Genomic DNA, 21968 nt, shown 5'->3' with positions numbered 1-21968 from the left:
TCTAATTCTCCAGGGAATGCCAAATTATTTCTTTTGTTCCATGTTGCTCATTGGAGAACATTTTGTAAATGAATCTCTCTCTCTCTCTCTCTCTCTCTCTCTCTCTCTCACACACACACACACACACACACACACACACACACACACCCCACCTTCTGACACAAACACCATAGGTTATATCCACATTTCCAGATCCTTAAAATTGAAACGACCAGGAAGCATCTTAGCCAAAACCAATGGTCAAGTAGAGTGACATGTGCCGAATTTGACTTTTGCTATTTTTTCTACTTACAAAAAGCAAACTGACAGTATTATCTATAGTGGGGACTTCAATACTTTCTGTGTGTCCTTTAATTTTTTGCTGAAGTCATCACTATGTTGCCCTTTTTTTCCTCCTATCCCTTTGTCTGTTGGCTTAATGACAGTAGAAAGGAAATAAATGTCTCTAATACAAGCATTCATATCTATTAATGAAAATTCTTAGGATCATATCATTTTAGAGCTTGACTTGGATCTAAAGTTGGGGGTTAGGGGATGTTCAAAGAGACCTAAATGAGATCATCTAGTAAAACCCCTTCATTTGTAAGATGAGAATACTCAGGCCCACAGAGAAGCATCTAGGGGTATAAATGTTTAACAACTAGTTCTTCCCCCACCCCCCCCCACCAAAAAATGTTCTCCAAAAAAAATTTGTACGCACAATACACTTTTCAGTTTAATCTGCATTATTAACATTTTCTCCATTACTTTTTAAAGTCCAGAAAATCAACAAAACAATAAACCTAGCCCTGATTTATAGTATTTGCCAATTGCCAAAGTATAAAGAGTCACATGAAAAATTCAACAATCTGGCTAGAGCTGGCTCCAGCACATCATAGGGAGTGTCTTGCCTGAGGTGACACAGCTATTTAGTGACAAAAACAGCCACCCATTTATAATGTCATGCTTATGAAAATAACTGCCCCCTTTAACATTATATCACCTAACAATTTGTTTTTTAATAATATTTTATTTTTTCCCAATTACATGCAAAGACAATTTTTAACATTCATTTTTTACAAATTTTAAGTTCCAAATTTTCCCCCTCACCTCCCACCTCCCTAGGATGGTAAACAATTTGATATCAATTATATATGTGCAATCATGTAAAACATATTTCTATATTAGTCATGTTGTGAAAGAAGAACAAGTTAGTTTTAAACAGCTAATGGATTATATGACCCTAAGCAAGCACTTCAACTTCTTTAAACAGATTTAGATCTAGGTCCCAGTTTCTTCATTTCTGAGATGAGGAAGTTAGACTCAATTATTTCCGAAGTCTCTTCTAGCTCTAAATTTATGATCCTATGTTTCTAAAACTAATTCTACACTTCAGCACCTAGAATATGATAATACAATGTCATGAAGTCAGAAAAGGAGAAAAAAAAATACTTTCTATTCTGCCTCTTTTCCATCCACACTTACGTTGAGCAGAAAACTGCATTCCTTTTTTTCCAACATTCTCAAAATCATGCACATTGAAAGCAACAGAGAATAATATAGGAGGGGTGAAGTCTATTGAGAGGTGTCCCCTAAAAATAATTCCTAAGATAAATATATTTAACTGGGCATAATTTCCCTCCCTTCAGTGAAAGAGATTGGAAGATTATTCCTAGGCTGTACTTTCAGAAGATGCTTTGCAATAGGTTCACCCTAAATTCCTCCTGAACCAAGAATAATTACCCTTTCAGTGGAAACCTTTAGCCAGAAATGTATCTACCTAACAGCAGTACGATTACAACAGTTTGATAATGAGAAGGTCATGTGGACTGGTACCCCAAAATTCCAATATATTATATCACTTTGGTCTGTTTTAACTCATCACTCTATCAGAGAAGAAAATTAAATTGTCCTGACATGATTTGTTCTTCACAGAGTCATTGCAGTTGCTGTACAATGCTGTTCTAGGTGACGGTGAATTGATTGTTGGATGATTTGTTCCCATATCTTCCCAGGTGTACCAGGTAAGGGGGCTGGTTGGTAATTATCAGAGTTGTCCTTTTTCCTTTTGAAATATGGGCACTTGACTTGTTCTTTTCCAGCTCATAGAGGATGTTCTTGTCTTCTGTGAGTTCTCAAGAATAAATGACTAGCACTACTTCGATAAAAACCATTAATTTTTTAAGATGGATTCCCTTATCCTATGAAGGGCAGATGCTGGTGAACTATATTGTCAGAACTATCATAAATGAGAATATATTTCACCAATCAATGTGAAATGTCCTGGAGAGGTTCGAAGAGATACAGAAATATGAGGTTTTGTTAGTATTTATTTGTGTTCAACTCAACAAGTATGTTTTGAACATCTACTGCGTCTGGATGGCACCATGCTGTTCCAACCCACCTCCTCCAATATAGGAAATAATAAAACAAATATCCTCCAGGATACTTTCCCTAGGGTTCTGAAAAGTGCCCTGCTCTGCAGAGTCATAGGAAGGAAAGAGTCCTCCCAAATTGATAGTGTGTTTGCACTTAGTTTAAAAAGGGAATCAAGGAAGCTAAGACACCATCTAGTCTAATCAAAATCTGAATAAGGATCCGTGACAGGTAGTTGTCCAATATCTGCTTTAAAAAAAACCTCCAATGAAGGGGGCAGCTAGGTGGCACAGGAGATAAAACACTGGCCTTGGATTCAGGAGGACCTGAGTTAAAATCCAGCCTCAGACACTTGACACTAGCTGTGTGACCCTGGGCAAGTCACTTAGCCCTCATTGCTCTGCAAAAAAAAATAAAAAAATAAAACCTCAAATGAGAGAGAACTCACTGATGTTCCGCTTTTTATTATTTATATCGGTTTTGGATTATTTTGGATAAATTGCTATAATTATCTGTTAAATTCTGACTTTGTGGAGGCAGAAATGATAACAATGTGAAAAGCAGGACACTACAAGACTGAAATTTCAATAACAGTAAAGGTCATCATACTTGGTCAGCCCCAAATCTCCAACGAAAGCCCTGTTTCCTGAAGCAACAAAAACCATGCAATACTGGGGAACAACCAGTAGCTGTCATTACTGCACCAAGGCTTTAGATTCTCCTTGGTGTGGTATATATCCAACGCCTTGTTATCTTGTGGGACTTGCTGTTCACACCAACACTAGTTGACACATTGACAGTTCTGTCTGTGGAGAGGTCTTTCCTAGATCTGTCCTCTCTGCAGGTTTTTGGATGATGGGACTCTGCAGATTCTCATCCTTCACTTCAGTGCATGTCATCCTGCTAAATGAAGTAGCCAAGCAACCTTTTGGTTTCTTTAATCCTCTAGTGCAGAGGAACACATGTACTCTTGCCCCTTGCCCATCTTTGGCAGTGGTTTCATGAACATCTGTTGCCTGATACCAGAAGCAACCTAGATGCCCTAGCAACTGTGGATAGCAGTGGGCAGCTCATCTCTTTGTCCCCCTGTTAAAAGTTTAGTCTCCTACATCAGCTTGAGATCTAGAGCAGAGAAAGTTCAAAGAAGAACTCTCAGCCAAGAGGCAAAGGCCAAAGTAGTTATGGATGGCACCACAAAGGAAAATGAAAAATGATGTTTGCCTGACCTTAACGCAAACCTAAGTCCATTCTCTTGGAAAGCTTCCAAGTCCGCAGCTTTCAGAGGAAGATAGGCTGAGCCAAAATGTGCTCTGTACTCAGCAGAAGCATATCAAAGTATTTTCCCCTGGAAAAAGAGAAAGACAGAGAGAGAGAGAGAGAGAGAGAGAGAGAGAGAGAGAGAGAGAGAGAGAGAGAGAGAGAGAGAGAGAGAGATTAGGGGTAAGGAGGGTAGAAAGAGAAAAGGAATGATGAAAGTAGACTAAGAGTAAGTGAGTGAGAAGAGAAAACAGGATAGCAGGACATGAAAAGGGAATCTCTGGAACCCTACTCTACATTAGGGAATTTCTTTAAATGTGTGTGGCAGCATACAGGATTATATGGAGCTGGAAGAGAATAAGAAAATATGATTAGTGTCATTTATTTTTGCCCAAGTTCCAACTGGATGATGGCCAGGAAACTCATAGAAAGCCATGGATTCCCAGACTCTGAATCAAAACACAGTAGGGATATTTCGATTTACAGTTGAAAAGGTAGAAGAAAGGAATATTTTTAAGAGGCTTTCTAAATCTCAGTTCAAAGCAGAAAGCCTGAGGCAGGGAGAGGGAATACATTGATCTGGAATTGAGCCAGGCTGATTGCCATCTCTGTAGCTGGTTTTGTTTTCATTTGTGCTAAAAGAGTGAATTTTCAAGCATTTGCTTAACCCTTTTTTGTGGAGAGACGGAAGGGGTTTGCTTTCACATTTGGGGTGATTTTGTTGCCTTGTTTGATGACTATGAAATGAAAACCGTATACTGCCCACAGCTGTACATCTGTCCAAGCCAAATGGGCATTATTTGTAAGAGATGTTGCTCCCCTCCACTTCCCCCTCCTCCAACCCTACCCACCCTACCCAATACTATTTTGTGAGCTCCCTAGTGGAAGGCAAACAATACAGCAATAAAGAGGTTTAGGCAAATAGCAAAGGACTAATTCATGAAGGTTTAACTCATCTGAAACTGGCTGGGACACAGAGGCTATTTACCTAATCTGCTCTGTCTGAAAATTCTAGGTCCCCAAATAGAATTTTGGAACCAGAAGCTGTCTCAGAGACAGTCTAGTCAGTAATGAATTGCTTTATTTGATCAGATCATTAATAATAATAAGGTTCTCTCACTCTCTGAATGTGTCAAATAAAATAAAACCGGGAAGCCTAAGATTTGTTTGGAGAACCCAGAGGTACTGAACCACTTCAGCCGCCCACTGCTTACCAAAACAGGATCAGAAGGTTTAAAGATGGACGGGACCTTAGAAGTCATGTACTCCAACAGGAGCTCCTCATTTTAGAGATTATAAAATAGGCCCAGAGATATCGAATGGCTTGCCAAAAGCCACATAGGTAATAAATGGCTGACAATGATTTGAAACTAAACCCTCTGCTGACAAATTCAGTAATTTTTGCATTGCATCAAACTGTCCTAGGCTGCTCTGGGTTCCATTAAATTCAAGCATTTCCAAGTACCTACTATGTGCCAGGCTGGGTGGGGGGAGGCAGTGAAGGAATTACAAAACCAAAACGCAAGCACTTTACATTCTACTATTACAGTCATGATGTCATGTGATCCTTGCCACAATCCTATAAAGCAGGTTTGAGTTAAAAGCCTGATAGGACTCCCCAATGTTTTAAACTCCTCAAAGAATTCAGCTTCCTTTGCAAATTCTCTAAGATCTGTCCCCACTCTCTAGAAGAGAATTGTTCCAAGAATAAACTCTCTAATCTGGAGTGGGGGAAAAGGGGAAGACTTTACTGCACTTTTCTGGGCCTCAGTTATCTCATCTGTTTTTGTTTAGCTAGGACCTTGGGGGCAGCTAGGTGGCAAAGGGAGTAAAATGCAGGGCTGGAGGCCCTTTACTAACTTGTGTAACCCTGGACAAGTCATTTAATTTCTGTTTGCCCCTGTTTCCTCATCTATAAAAGAAGGGTAATAACACCTCCCTCCCAGGGTTGTTGTGAGGATCCAATTAAATTATATTTGTTAGAGAGCTTAGCATAATGCCCAACGTGTATTATTATTACTATTATTATTTACTTCATTAGTGTAGAGTGCTCCCAGTCAATGAACATTTATTAAGTACCTACTATGTGCCAGGCACTCTGCTAAATGCTGGGGATACCAAAAAAAAAAAAAAAGATACAAGACACACCCTGCTTTCAAGGAGCTTACAATCTAATGAGGGAAGACAACACAAATAAGGAAGTAAAAAAGGGAATGGGGGAAGATAATGCACTTGGCTGGGGTAAGGGGCAGTGGGGGCGGTGGGGGGGGGGGGCGGGAATGAAGAAGTAAAAATCAGAGAAGTCCCAAAGTAGTGCAGCCAGGTGAGAAATTAGAAGTTGTCTGAGTGGAGCACTCTCCTCAAATGAAGCTTTGGAGTCCTTGGCCCCATCTTCCAATCAGAGAGGCAGGTGGTAATAATGAGGCAGAATAACAAGGTTGACAATCCTCGATGAGAAAGCTAACTTCATCACCTACTTAAAAGGGTGGGGAGAGGAATCCCCACCCCTTTGGAAAAGTGGAAAGTCCACAAAATATGTACATTATGCATATTTTCAGGGGGTTTTTCACTATTTTGATCAGTTACACCATTTCCCCCTCTTTTTTGTCTTTAAAAATACGATTTGTATGGGGGGAAGGGAGAGGGAGAATTTGGAACTCAAGATTTTTTAAAATGAAGGTTAAAAATTGATTTTACATGTAATTGGGAAAAATAAAATATTGTTTCCTATTTTTTTTTGAGGGTCAATGAAAGTTAAGTGACTTGCCCAGAGTCACACAGCTAGTAAGTGTCAAGTGTCTGAGGCTGGATTTGAACTCAGGTACTCCTGAATCCACTGCGCCACCTAGCTGCCCCTTGTTTCCTATTTTAAAAAATAAAAATACCATTTGTTATGTGGGGTGACTTTGTGGAGGAAACAGGGGAAAGTATAAGGGGGAAATTAAAGTAACATTTTTAAAAAAGCATCAGTAAATATTTATTTTAAATTCTCTTATATATCCAAAGGATAGGGAAAAGGTTGTTGCTACCATTTTATTTTTTATCTTTATTTATGATGATATATTACCACCCTCACCCCCAAAACAAATAGAGACCCAGGGAAAATGGGACTACATTCTCAGAGGAGGTAAGGAAACATTTCAAGATGCTATTCCAATGACTGCAGCTTTCAACAAAAGGCACTGTAGAACAAACCATAGCCCTGAAATAGGCACCTAGGTGAGAAAATGTGGGTTTGTTCCACTCCTCCAATTTGCTCAACTTTTTGTCCCTTTCTTCAATAAGCCAATTAAGTTAGAGGATCATATATCTAGAGCTGGAAGGGAGTCTAGAAGCCTTCTAGTCCACTCCCTCATTTTACAAATGAGGCAACTGAGGCAGTGATATTCTCCAGTGGATACAAGTAGTTAGCATTAGAAGTGGGCTTGGTAGCCAGGTTCTCTGACACCAGCACAAAAGTATTCCATTACATTGATACGCCACGATTTGTCAATCTGCATCTGTCCCCAATGGGAATTGCCTTAGTTTCCAATTCTTTGCCACAACAAAAAGACCTGCTATAAATATTTTGCATATCTTGGTCCCTTTCCTTTTTCTTTGATCTTTTTGGCATGTAGACCTAGTAGTAGTATTGCCAAGTCAAAGAGAGTACATAGTTTAGTAGCTTTGGGGACATAGCTACAAACAGCTTTACAGAAAGGCTGGACCAATTAATTTAGACTCTACCACAATACACTCATGTTCCTGTTTTCCTACAGCTCTTCCAACATTTATCATTTTCTTTTTTTATATCACTTTTGTCAATCTGACGGGTAAGAAGTGGACCCCAGCATTGCATAATTTGCATTTGTTTAATTAATAGTACTTTAGAGCATATTTTCATATGGCTGCAAATAGCCTCAATTTCTTCCCTTGAGAACTTTCTGTTCATATCTTTAGACCATTTATCGATTGGGCTATAGCTCTTACTCTTATAAATATAAATCAGCTTCTTAGCTATTGTGAAAATGAGACCATGTATCAAAGACAAAAAGAAAATCTATAAAGATTTTTTCAAGTTGCCTGTTTCCCTTCTAATTTCAGCTGTATTTGATGTTTTTTACTACAAACCTTTTTAATTTCAAATAATCAAAATTGTTCATTTCATGTTCTGTGATCCCACCAATCCTTTTTTTGATCATGAACTCTTTCTCTATCTAGAGATCCTTGCTCCTCTAATTTGTTTATAATGTCACCCACTTTTCATTTCAAAAGTCAAAATATCTAATGAATACCATATTTTATGCATTTATTGTTGTTTTTTATTCTTACACCATAATCATTCCCCTTCTTTGCCTTAAATTCCACCTCCACTGGACCCTTCCTTGTAAAGCACCCCCCCAAAAAAATGCAGACAAAGCTAACTAACATAGCAACTTGATCTGATAGGTATAGCCTGTCCTGTGTACAAAGTCCCCATATCTCTCATATGAGGAGGAGGGTTTGTTTCCTTGTTTCCAGGACTGAAATTATATACTAAGATTCTACTAGCTAGTATTTTCCACTAGATAGTATTTCATGTGCCTGTAGTTCACATATCCAAAGAACAATCTTATTTGGACATATTCCCATATTATTATCAATAATAGCCCCAAAACAATTTCAGAGTATTTAATTAATTTAATCACATCCATTCAACAAGGATTCATTGAGTACTTTCTATCTGTTCAGCATTGAGTTATATTTAGGAAGGGTAGGGAAGAGGATGTTGTAAGAAATTTAAAAGAAGAATTCTTTTAAAAGGATTCATACCTATAAGCAAGGCAGAGAGATAGAATGTACATGAAGCAAGGCAGAAAATACATGTCGAGAAAACTAAGTGTTCAGAGAAGGAGGTTAAAGAAAGGGAAGATTAGCTTGGCAAACAGTCAGTTGATAACTATTTATTAAGCACCTACTATGTGTTAGGCAGAGGTGGCTAGATAGCTCAGTGGATATAGTGCTGGGCCTGGAGTCAGGAAGACCTGAGTTCAAATCTGCCCTCAGATCTGTGTGACCCTGGGCCAGTCACTTTAACCTTGTTTGCCTCAGTTTTCTCAACTGTAAAATGAGCTGGAGAAGGATATGGCAAACCACTCCAGTATCTTTGCCAAGAAAACCCCCAAAATTGGTCATGAAGAGTTGGACACAATTGAATGACTCAACAACAACAATCTATGTGTCAGGCACTGTGCTAATGACTGGGGATACAGAGAAAGTCAAAAGATAGTTCTTGCTCTCACAATGTTCACAGTCTAATAGAGGAGACAACATGAAAACATATATAAAGAGGAGCACCAACTCCGGAGTAAGAGAAATTGGGTTCAAATCCCAGCTCTGATATTTAGGACCTGTGCGACCTTACCCAAGTCAATTAGTCTCCCTGGTCCTCAGATAAGGAACTGTAAAAGAAGAAGGTTGGACTAAGTGGTCTCTGAAGTCTCATATATATAGAAAACTATCCCATGGGAAGGAGTCATCAGGGAAAGCATCACAGAGGAGATGGAAAAATATAAAAACCGAAAGGTTTTGGATCAAGGGAAGAAATACCACGGATAAAAGCTCAAGTGAGAAAAAAGAAAAGCAAGAGAACAAGAAAGAGATTGAATTGATGCAGACAATCAATTATTCAGCTCATTCATTCATTCATTCTGGGGTTTGAGGGGTGAATGACTGCAGAAAATGCTAAAGCAAATGAAGGCAAATGCTAAATTAACACTGGTTACCAACTGCTGTAAATAGGATATGAAGTATAGGACAGAGAGAGAAGAAGAAGAAAAAAAAAAAGAACAACCCTGAAATTTCCTGAGAGTACATATAGATAAAGTCAACTTGGCACAGCAAGGGGCCTACACGGCTCCTTTCCTGTTTAATAATATGTGCTCTATCCACAGTCAGCCACATTGCAGTCATCTATCTTACTGCTAAAAAATTAATTTCGAATTGAATTTATTGATCCTAAATAAATGGACTATTGTATAGCTTTACTAGCACGAGCTGTAAGTTAAAAATATGCTAGCAGTCCTATATTACCATTAATTAACAGCAGTAGACTGGAAATGCTTAGCATAACACTGGGAATTACTAATGGAGCAGTGTATCTTTTTTCCCCTAGTAGGAGCAGTCAAGAATCATGCATAATGTAGGAGTGTAGATTGCAGCTGGTAACAGCAGGCTAGATCACAGGAGATGATTTAAACTTCTTTTTATGATCGTGAAGAACTATCCTTTCAATCAGACCCCAAAGTAAAGCCTATACTGCAGCCCTGAGGGGTGCAAAATCTTAATACAGAACAGTAAATAATTGTCCTGAGCAGTCCCCAAAGAAGTGGGGTTTTTTCCCTTTATATTCAATGTATATTTATAGAGTATAAGAGGAGGATCTACTTTAACTCTGGCCTTAGATATAAAATAAATTTCATTCAATGATAGGTGAAATGTATTTAATTCATTGACATGTGTAATTAAATGTGTCTGGGTCTAAAACTGTCAGACAAGCACAAGGAAGTGACCCCTAGATATTGATAAAATACCAGGACTTGAGTCGGGAAGACTCATCTTCCTGAGTTCAAATCTGACCTCGGATAGTTACTAGCTATGTGACCATCAGAAAGTCACTGGACCCTGTTTGCCTCAGTTTTCTCATCTGTAAAATGATCTGGAGAAGGAAATGACAAACCACTCCAGTATCTTTGCCAAGAAAAGTCCAAATGGGGTCAGACACAACTGAACAACAAATATCAAAACTCTGAAATTCAGAAAAGATAGCAATGATTAAAAGTGATATTTTAGTGGTAGTTTTCAATCTATATCTTAGGATACCAATCTGACCAGTTGTATGTATGTATATAATTTTTGGTCTTATGGGATGGGGGAGAAGAGAGGGAAAGGGGGTCATAGGGAGAAATGTTCGTGGATTCCTCAGTTACCTAAGTCATTTTAATGGTCTCTGTCCCTATTGTTTTTAGGGGTAGAGGAGCGGGGTGTGTGTCTTCTTCTCTGAGGTATGGACAGCTTAAATATTGAAAAATTGTGCTTTATAAGTAGGATAATAATAATAGCTCACATTTGCATATAATTTAAAGGTTTATAAAAAAAGTTTTCCTAGTAAGGATATTGTGAGCTATAATTTTCATTAATATGTTCTAATTTTATCCTTACAACAATCCTGGGAGGTAAGTATTATTATTTTCTTCATTTTACAGATGAGAAAACTGAGGCAGACAGATGAAATGACCTGTCTGTAGTAACATACCTAGTTAAGTTTCTGAAGCACCTCAGGTTTTCCTGGCTCTAGGTTCAGTGCCCTATTTACTTAGCTACCAATTTATTATGCTCAGAGAGATGAAATCGTAAAAACAGTTCATGTCAGAGCTAGGACTTGACTGCTCATTTTCTGAATCTAATCTTAGGGCTCTTTTTAATATACATACTACACTGTATCAAGTGGAATATTGCTAAACCTTTTCCCTAAAGATTCTTGTTCTACAGATGTATAGGAGTTCTCCAGAAAAGGAAAAGGAAAAAGGTATTTGATATATTCTATAAATCAAGGAGGGAGCAGGTAATTTATTCCTACACATAAGAAAGCATAAAGCCAAAAAAAAAATCTTCAAAGTACACATTAACAGAATAGGATAAAGCCATTTAACTTATAACTACCAGTAAAATCTGGTGGGCGGATAAAACTTAAACCTCATTAGAATATAAAATAATTTGCAAAAGTGCTAATAAGACATTTACATTTTATCTACATTTCGACATCCAAACAAACCATAGGCTGGAAACTCAAGAAGGCCTCATCCAGGTTTCTTCTTGTCAGCGGCTATCCTTCCCCAAGACTCCTAGAGCAGTTGACAGGGACACCCCACTTGACACAATATGACTCAGGCCCCTGAAGGGACGTCCAAACCTTTCTGGCTCACAAGATTATCAGAATATTCATTAACTTAAGACAGGGAAAGAATAAACACTAAAGGAGCAAAGGCATATAGGTGCCCTTATGCAAAATCACCTATCAATTAATGAATAAACATTAAGCGCCTACTATGTACCAGACAATTTGCGAAACACTGGGGATACAAAAAGAGTCAAAAGACAGTCCATGCTCTCAAGAAGCTCACAATCTAATGGAGACCTAGTTGAGTCTACACTCTTGTTTTTGTTTTTTTTTAATTTTTGCAGGGCAATGAGGGTTAAGTGACTTGCCCAGGGTCACACAGCTAGTTAAGTGTCAAGTGTCTGAGGCTGGATTTGAACTCAGGTACTCCTGAATCCAAGGCCAGTGCTTTATCCACTGCTCCACCTAGCTGCCTGAGTCTACACTCTTTATGGAAAATGATATTATCTGAGGTCCTCTGTGAGAGCCATAGATCGTTGGATTAAGCATGGCATTCCCTCCCCAGGCTTCAGCTCCTATAAGAGTCAACTAAATACCAGCATTTGCTAACCAATTACATCTGCCTTGGCTTTAGAAGTAACCAATTATGAAAAAGGTGACAGAGAGACTGATTTATAATAGGTAATAAATGCTTATTAACATAAGGTATTAACCCCAGGGTCACTGTCTAGTCTGAGGATTAAAGGAGAAGTTTAAACCCATGTGTCTATTTAGAATGCCCAAGTCCCAAACTGGAGTAACTTGCCTCTCTTCTACTCCTGAGGTGAACACTCTGTAACCTTGAAGAGCTGACGAACCTATAGCATCTGGTTCTCCAGAAGATTGGCCATGAGAAGGGAACCAATTCAGGACAAATGACAGACCTATAGGCCCTGCCTACACTGCCCTGAGAAATGGTTGGGTCTGCCTAGTTCTCCCTCTCAAGTCAGAATCCAGAATGTCCAATATTAGACCAGGTATCGTAAAATTCTAAATTCAGAGCTACAAGAGATTTCAAGAGATTCCCTTATCCAGTCCTAACTGTCAAGCTAAGGAATTATTGTCATTTTTCATATGAAATAACTGAGGCTTAAAGAGATGAGGAAGAAAAAAATCTTGTCTCATATAGCCCACCACATTCCAAATGTAAAAGCATCTACTTTGTGGGAAAAAGAGGAAATAAGTAGGAAAAAAAAACAGTGGAGACACACTGGCAGTTCAATTCCCACCCAGAGGTGCCACTCCTACCCCACTCAAGTCTATGCTCTGCTGCTCACTGGAGGGCCTCATTGTAGATAGGCTTCTTGCCCAGATCATGGATGCTTTCATGCTTCTTTTTCATTCAATAGATCAGCAGCAAAACCAGGAATACAACAAACAGGAAACACAGCATCACCAGCATTCAGAGCTACCAAGACTTCAATCTTCTCAAAGATGCTGCCTTGGGCAGCACAATAAAAGAGCTGGATTATATAATCTCTGAGGTCCCTTCCAGCTCTCAATTTATGAGCTGATGACCTTATGACTATAAACAATGTTGGGGGGGGCAGCTAGGTGGCGCAGTGGATAGAGCACTGGCCCTGGATTCAGGAGGACCTGAGTTCAAATCCGACCTCAGACACTTGACACTTACTAGCTGTGTGACCCTGGGCAAGTCACTTAACCCCAATTGCCCCACCAAAAAAAAAAAATGTTGGGAATGTAGAGAAGGAACACCAGGGGCCATGTCCTTAGTAGATTGATCTATAATAGAGATCAATAATTCAAGACAGATGTTCCAGTATGGAGTCATCAGCCTTTTATGTCAGATACTCAAAGTCCCTCTGGTACCATCAGTGGAATCATGAATGCTGAGCATTTCTGGAGTTAAGGTCTCATCTTCTAATAAGAAGGGATATAAATACCTTGGTGGTGGCTTATTCATCCAAAGCAAATGAACATCCTAAAAAACAGACCTAACAGCCCAAATCATAGAGTGAATAATTATTTTGACAGACCTGTGATCTCATCAGTGCAGCCATTAACTCCAATGATGTAGAATATAGCCTCTGCAAACCTTTTCATTCTGTGTCACCTCTTTAGAGTCTCCACTCAATGTGCAGAGGTCTTTTCCTAGTTCTTTTGATATCTTAAAGAAACAAACATAATCAGTGCTCTCAAAATCATTAATGCATCGAAGAGCAAAAGTGAGCTCTACTCACTGCAGTACTAATGAGATCCTTCCTACCCAGGCTGGTGAGTTGAGCTCATCAGGATCAATGAAGGGTGCCCTATTTAATAAACATCAATCATAGCATGTCAACATGAGAAGTCCTAGGATCTCTCTCTCTCTCTCTCTCTCTCTCTCTCTCTCTCTCTCTCTCTCTCTCTCTCTCTCTCTCTCTCTCACTTTATGGGGCTCTGAGGGTTAAGTGACTTGCCCAGGGCCACACAGCTAGTAAATGTCAAGTGTCTGAGGCTAAATTTGAACTCAGGTCCTCCTGAATCCAGGGCCAGTGCTTTATCTACTGCACCACCTAGCTGCCCCCCTTTCTCTATAAAGTAACCTTTCTATATATTATTGGGGAATATATGATTCATCAGTTATTTATGAGCCATTAATCCAGCAATGATTTATCTAGTATGAGTAATAGCAAGCAGCCTGACTGATGTCCATAGAAGATAAATGACCAATTCCTCCAGAGGCACACATCTAGGATCTTATTATCATAGAATCAGGGGTCATCTAGTCCAGATTACAGATTAGGAAACTGAGTCCCATAGAAGTGAAATGACTTGCTGGATGGCATGTAGCTAGTAAGTGACAAAGTCAGGTTTGAATTCAGGTTCTCTGGTTCCAAATATAACACACTGTTTCTATGTACCATGTTACCTCCCAGAAAGTATCTGAAATGGGGTTTGAACCCAGACCTTCCTAAATCCAAGCTTATCAGTATATCTATGTTACGAATGGATATTTCTTGGACTTTGTTGAGAGTTGGCTACTAGAAATACCTTCCTTTTCTTATCTTCTTATCCCCTGCTCCTACCACATCCTCTGATGTGTGGGCTAATACAGAAACTACTAAGTACTTTTCTGACTATCCGAGCTAATCCAGTGCTATTTATCAGTAATACAAAAAGTTCTTTTGTTTAAAATGTCTTTTGCTAACAGAGGCTGATGCTCCTGATGAATCCTATGTTTCTGTCACTTCTTAGAGTATCCATTTCAACAGGCAGTTCTAGCTCGTACTGAAAACTTTCTAACTAAAGAAAGTTTGGCAAAACCAAGTATGTGTAAATACACATGAAGTCTATTTCAGATAACTAGGGTCAAACCTTGTTACAACTAATGAAGTTCTAAAGAAAACTCCACATTAAATATGTATATATATATATATATATGTATATATGTGTGTGTGTGCATATATATATATATATATATATATATATATATATATATATATATATATACACTTCCAAGCCCCTATTTACAGCCATTTATTTCATGCCATAGTCAATGCAATAAAACTCCAGTATGAAAGGATGGTGTGATCCCTTAAAGCTGGAAGGCACCAATCTTGGAGATCATTAATCCAACCTCCTCATTTTACAAATAAGGAAACAGAGGCACAAGAAAATAAGGTGATTTGACCCAAGTCACAGATAGTAATTAGAACAACTTGGATTTGGACAGACCTTTGGAATATGTTGAGATGAGATTTGAACTATATTTATTCTTTTTATGTATGTATATATATATTTTTATATATTACATTTATTCTTAATAATTAATATCATTCTTAATATTGACATGTATGTTTAAATTATTGTGCTCAAACATCCCCTAGATATCACATCTCTCCTTCCACAAAATACTTAGAAAAAAGGACCAGGGAAATAGATATAACTTGCTTTGGGTTCAAATGCTTTGAATATAGATTTTGACCAAAGAAGAAAACATCTTATGCATCCTGTTATAGTTTATACACACCTACTAGGAGAGAAACTAATGAGTTCAGAAATGGCAGCAAAGGTAGAGCTAGACAGCAGTTCATCTGAAAACTATCTGGGAGTTCTAGTCAATTCTAACTTCCACATAAATCAATGGTATGATGTGGCAGTTAAACAACTAATACAATCTTAAGCTATATTAAGAGGATGCTGTTCAAAACAAAGAAGATGACAGTCCTATTGTACTTGGCCCAGATGTCATCTGGAGAATTGTGTTTAATTCTGAGCATCAGTTTAGAAAGGGCATTGGTTAACTTGAAAGTGTCCCAAATGTGGCCATAAAATCATGCCGGGTCTTAGATTTCTGAAGGAACTAAGAATGTTTAGTCTAGAGATGAAAAGCATTAAAGGAAACATGAAAATTGAATAATTATCATGGGATAAAGGACGGGTAGGTGGTGCTTTGGATAGAGTGCTGGACCTGGAGTCAGGAAGACTCATCTCCGTGAGTTCAAATCTGGCTTCAGACACTTACCAGCTGTGTGACCCTGGGTAAGTAAGACCTTGTTTGCCTCCATTTCCTCATCTGTAAAGTGAACTGGAGAAGGAAATGGCAAACCACGCCATCTTTGCCAAAAAAAAAAAAATGGGGTCACAAAGAGTCAGAAGAGTCAGAAGACTCTGACTAGGCTGAAATGATGAAACAAAAGATTAGATTTCACCCAGAGGGCAAAACCATGAGGAAGGAGTAGAAGTTTCAGAGAAGCAGATTTAGTCATGATATGACATAGACCTAGAAGGGACCTCAGAGGCCACATAGTCCAAATTCCTCAATTTATTTATGAGGAACCTGAAGCCCAAAGAGGTTGTGACTTGTGTAGGGCCACACAGGTCACAAGTATCAGATGAGAGAAGATTTGAATTCAAGTCCTCTAATTCTAGAGTCTGCATTCTTTTCACTCTATCAAGTTGCCTCCTAATTGGTATCCCCTTTTCGGTACTCATCAACCAAACTCGCACAATAATTCTTATGTTTTTGGGCAGCTAGGTGGTACAGTGGATAAAGCACCAGTCCTGGATTCAGGAGTACCTGAGTTCAAATCCAGCCTCAGACACTTGACATTTTACTAGCTGTGTGACCCTGGGCAAGTCACTTAACCCTCATTGTCCCACCAAAAAAAAAATATATATATATATATATATATATATATATATGTATGTATATATATCAGAATAATACTTATGTTTTTGTAGTACTTTTAGGAAGCTCTTTCACATTCATTAACTTACTGATAGAGTATAGATTAATTCTCTGATGCTTGTGCTAAGTTTGGCCTGACAATTGACTCCAAGAAAATGGTGGCGTTCCGCCAGTCAGTACTGCACCATCTATCCATGGAACCATTGGTTACAGCAAATGAAGAAATTTTGAATGCTGTGGATGAAGTTCACTTACCTTGGCAGTATACCTTCCAGGGATGTACACAAAGATGATGAGGTTGATGCACACATTGCCAGAGCTAGCTCAGTGTTTTGGAGGTTCCAAAGAAAAGTATGGAAGAGATGTTAGACTGCTTACCAGACTGAAGGTCTATAGAGCCATTGTACTGACCTCATTGTTGTATGCCTGTGAAACCTGGACAGTATACCAGAGCCATACCAGGAAACTGAAGAGCTTCCATTTGAATTGTCTTCGGAAGATTCTGAAGATCACCTAGCAAGGTAAAAAAACATATACTGAAGTCCTTTCTCAAGCTGAACTGAGAAGCATTCAAACTCTACTGTAGAGAATGCAACTCCAGTGGGCAGGCCATTTTATTCAAATGCCAAACATACATTTGACAAAAAGAATATTTTATAAAGAACTTACACAAGAAGTTGCTCACATGCTGCTCAGAAGAAGCAATACAAGGACACTCTCTTTTTTTTTTTTTTTTTTTGCAGGGCAATGGGGATTAAGTGACTTGCCCAGGGTCACACAGCTAGTAAGTGTCAAGTGTCTGAGGCTGGATTTGAACTCAGGTACTACCGAATCCAGGGCTGGTGCTTTATCCACTGCGCCACCTAGCTGCCCCACAAGGACACTCTCAAGGCCTCTCTGAAGAACTTTGGTATTGATTGTGAGACACAGAAGACACTGGAGCAGGATTGTTCAGCATGGTGAGCTCATATCAAAGAAGGTGCTATGTTCTATGAGCAAAGCAGAATTGCAATAGCTCAAAAAGAAATGTGAGGTGCACAAATTTAGACATCTCTACACTCCAAATGTCCATATGGATTATTTATGCCTGACATGTGGTACAGTCTTCTAAGCTTGTATTGGTCTAGTCAGACATAGTCGGACACACTGTACCTTGACCCCAACACAGTGATGTCATTTTGGTCCTCTTTAAGCATAAAAGGCAACAACCAACCAACCAATCAACCAGCACAGTCACAACAACCTAGTGAGGTCAGATATTTTTCTCAACTCCAGAGACTCCCTAATTAGCCTCTTAAATAAAATAAACTCTTTGTTTGACTGTAAAGTCCTTCACAGCCTATCTTTCCAGTTTCATCATATACTACTCCCCTTCCTGAATTTTATGGTCTGTTTCCCACATGTGGCACTCATTTCCCTTCTCCATCCCTTTGTACTGGGCAATCCCCATGCCTGTGTAAGGGGCTAAATTCTAGCTATAGTGTCTAAAATATCTAATGAGTGGTCACCATTAAATTAGAAGCTTTAGGAAGAGTTTAGACTTTTAAGCATTTATTAAGAAGAATAAGAATTTGGTGAAGAGACAGAGAAAGTCCTATATTCAGCTATCTCGGGGAGCCAGCGTCTCCTGCTCCATTCTCCACGAGAGTCCTGATAAAAGAGCAAGAACCACACCTCCTTCATCCCACAAGCCTCCTGTGAAACTGGGAACATCCCATCCATTCACACACACAGCTCCAAGCTAATTGGCTGGTAGCTTTGATAGACAGTACCCACGAGCAAACGTCACTTCCTGACACCAGGGAAAAGCCACATGGCTTACCCTCAGACACCTTCTCCTCATGGCGGAACTTTCCTACAGTAACTCTCCAGCAGGTGGCGTCACTCCAATCGTTAGACCTGAAAGGCATTCCCTCCTAACCTCTTCATAAGATTCTCTCTCTTTCTTCAATTTCCAGTTCAAGCACCACCTTCTACATGAAGCTTTTCCTGTTTCCCTCCCCATGCCTAAGATACTAATGTCTTTCCTCCCTAACTAACTTGCATTTGACTATCCGGGCAGCTAGTTGACATAGTAGATAGCATGCCTGACCTGGAGTCAGAAAGACTTCTGTTCCAATCCTGAGACATTTATGAGTTGTATGACTCTAGGCAAATCACTTTACCCCTCTGTGTCTCAATTTCCTTATCTGCAAAATGTCAATAATAATAGCACCTAACTCCCAGGGTTGTCGTATGGGTAAAATGGGATAATATTTATAAAGTAATTTGAAAAACTTAAAGTGTTATATAAATAACCATTATATTTGTTTTACATTTCTTTCCCATATGTTTATGCATATATATGTTGTCGCTAATAGAATGTAAGCTCCATAAGTGTAAAGATCATTTCATTTTTTGTGTCCGTATCACAATTACCTAGTGCGGTGTCTGGCACAGAGTAGGAGTTCAATAAAAGTTTGTTGTTTGATCAATTGATCTACAGTATATAGGTAAAGAAACTAAGGAAGGGCTAGAGAGATTATATGATTTTCCCACATTCAAATAGATGGCAATAAGCCAAAGCCAAAACTTCATTCCAATTTTCCTGGCTCTGTTTCTAGTATTTTTTCCTTCCCAGTACCTCACCTTTCACACTGATGTCCAGCTGTCATGGGCACCTTGGGTGTCAATGATAGATTTCACCGGGTCTTTCCCCTTTCAGTCAAGCTATCCTTCTGATTACCATCATTACTTCTGACATTATATGGTTATACGTTATTCCCCTTCCTCCATTCTGTGGTCCAGCCACCTCTGTTCCCCACACATGGTGCTCTATCTCTCATCTCCATGCCTTTCATTGGCCATCCCCCATGCCTGGAATGCATGAAATTTACTCTCTACTGAAATTTACTTTTTTTCTAGGACCTGGGGATTAGGTTCTCTGGACCTTCCTACAAAATAATCTGTGGTAGTATACTAAATGGAAGGGATTAGAGGTGTTATGGACCCAGAGCACCCCAGAAGTTCTCTGGGGTATATCAAAGAAACTTCTCCTTGAGAAACTAAACCAAAGGACAGACACAAAGAGATAAGTTGAACCTGATCAGGACTGAGCTAGCTTTGGGACCAGTCTCCCTCACCCCTGGGGAGATAAGATTAGGTGTGGTTGCTGCCTTTGTGGTGGGAGGAGGAGGAGAGAAATGGCTTGAGAGATCCACAGCCAACCCTCACCCAACTCCCCAGCCACCACCAGTGAGGGATGGTCCTCCCTCAATAGGGGAACTTTCCACACTCAGACGATCACCTCATCAGACCACCATCAGACCTCTATAAAACTATCTGCCTGTCTCCTGCTCGAGGAGATTGGTATCTCAGAACCACACTCTGTGCCATGCCTTCTCCCCATAAGAAGAAGTCCAAAGATTTCTCTCTTGGTTTCCCTTCCCCAGCCCCTAAATAAACTATTATCTTATTCTATTGGATTTGTGTGCAAGAGGGTATAATTCCTTTTTTCTTTTTTTTTATTTCTTTTTCTTTTTTTTGGTGAGGCAATTGGGGTTAAGTGACTTGCCCAGGGTCACACAGCTAGTAATCGTTAAGTGTCTGAGGATGGATTTGAACTCAGGTCCTCCTGAATCCAGGGCTGGTGAGCTATCCACTATGCCACCTAGCTGCCCTGAGGGTATAATTCTTTTTTTTTTTTTTTAGTGAGGCAATGGGGGTTAAGTGACCTGCCCAGGGTCACACAGCTAGTAAGTGTTAAGTGTCTGAAGCCGGATTTGAACCCAGGTACTCCTGACTCCAGGGCCGGTGCTCTATCCACTGCGCCACCTAGCTGCCCCTTTTCTTTTTTTGGGGGGGATATAATTCTTTAAAGACGAATTCCTTAGGACCCCAAACCCCTAACCCTAACCCCAAACCCCCTACCCATTTTCCCCACAACAGAGGAAATCATAGAATTATGGAATTTCAGAGTTAGAAGGAAGTTTAGAAGTCATCTAACCCATTCCCATAATTTCACTGATGGGGAAATTGAACCCCAAAAGAGTTAAGTTACTTTCCCAAGGCCACAGAGTCAGTGGCAAAATTGAGACTCTTCTTCAAGGTTCTCTCTATTATTCCTCATCTTTGATGTCTAACTGCAAGAAATCAATATAATGCAATTTCAGAATAGACAGAGGTTGAAATATTTTGGTCTCATATAATTGAGTGATTCATGAAGAAAATTTCAGATATATGTTCCTATATTGTGCCCTGCTATAGAAATACTATTCTTACTAATAGATTCAACCCTAAAAAGAGTACTACTTTTTCTCTTTGTAAGGACAACTGAAGAAAAGTTATACGTATGAAATGCAGTCATTTAATCAACCTCTCAGATAGAATAAATATTCCTATGACAAATATTCCCCTCTGAAAGTAGAGAATGTCTATTTTTAGACTGCTCTAAGATGGGGTTACTTGGTTGGCTGCATATACAAGCCATTTTTTAACATTTTAATTGTTTTTATATAGAGGCATCAATATAGAAACAGATTTTTTTTAATGTGAGCCATTAAGGTTGATGGTATGAAATCACCCAAATTTGAGTCTGAGTATCTTTTCATCATGGATTAATTTAAAACAAAATGAAATTACGAAAGTGAATTTTCTCCTACTTATACAGAATCCTTTCCTCCTTGATAGTAGGAATTATTTTATTTTTGTATTTCTATTGCCAATGCCTAACATAGTGCCTGGAGCGTAATAGACACTTAATAAATATTTGTTGATTGCTTGATTGTCTGTAGCAGAAATGATCTCTGAAATAGTCCATTCAGATCACGCAGTATTTCTTAGGCTGGCAGCCACGACCAGCTGCGATTCTTAAGGTTGCTGAAAGGAAATATCAGAGATTGATACCCACAGTCCACTGAGGTAAAGAAAAGCCGTGTCCTAGCAGTGATTCCCGAAATATAGATATTGTTACCCAAGTCATTTTGTGTCCTTTCCTACCTTTCATTGCAGTCCAGTGCTACTTGCCTTAAGGGTTTCCCTCCAGCCCTGCCTTCCTCTTCTCCAAAGTGATGCAGAAATGAATCACTTAGGCTTTTTTTAGGGAACAGAGAAGAGTATATAGTGAGACAGCCAGAGGAGCTCTTAGGAAGTTAATGGAATTTTAAAATTCAAGAACCATTGATACAGCAAGTTACTATATATCTTATACATGTCGCCATGAACACTTATCAATAAATATCCAAAATTAGACTTAACTATGCTGACATTTCTATACCTAATGGATAGTTTATTTAAGTGTTTTCACTGAGAAATGGCTAATATAAAAGGAATTTGAGAACGTGAAAA

General features: G+C 39.0%; 1 long non-coding RNA gene across 1 annotated transcript in view; it reads right to left on the bottom strand.

The window, feature by feature from the left end:
- LOC122746214 overlaps nucleotides 1–21689 on the bottom strand; it is a 137837-nt gene extending 116148 nt beyond the window's left edge. Inside the window, exons 1-2 of the long non-coding RNA XR_006355517.1 lie at nucleotides 21621–21689; nucleotides 17055–17156 (exon numbers count right to left, since the gene is read on the bottom strand). This is a non-coding gene — a long non-coding RNA (uncharacterized LOC122746214). The remainder of the gene's footprint in view (nucleotides 1–17054; nucleotides 17157–21620) is intronic.
- Between the last annotated feature and the right edge of the window lie 279 nt (nucleotides 21690–21968).

This window comes from Dromiciops gliroides, chromosome 3, assembly GCF_019393635.1.
Source record: "Dromiciops gliroides isolate mDroGli1 chromosome 3, mDroGli1.pri, whole genome shotgun sequence".
Classification (NCBI taxonomy): domain Eukaryota; kingdom Metazoa; phylum Chordata; class Mammalia; order Microbiotheria; family Microbiotheriidae; genus Dromiciops; species Dromiciops gliroides.
The sequence above is the reverse complement of the archived record's forward strand: the minus strand, read 5'-3'. Positions and strand labels throughout refer to the sequence as shown.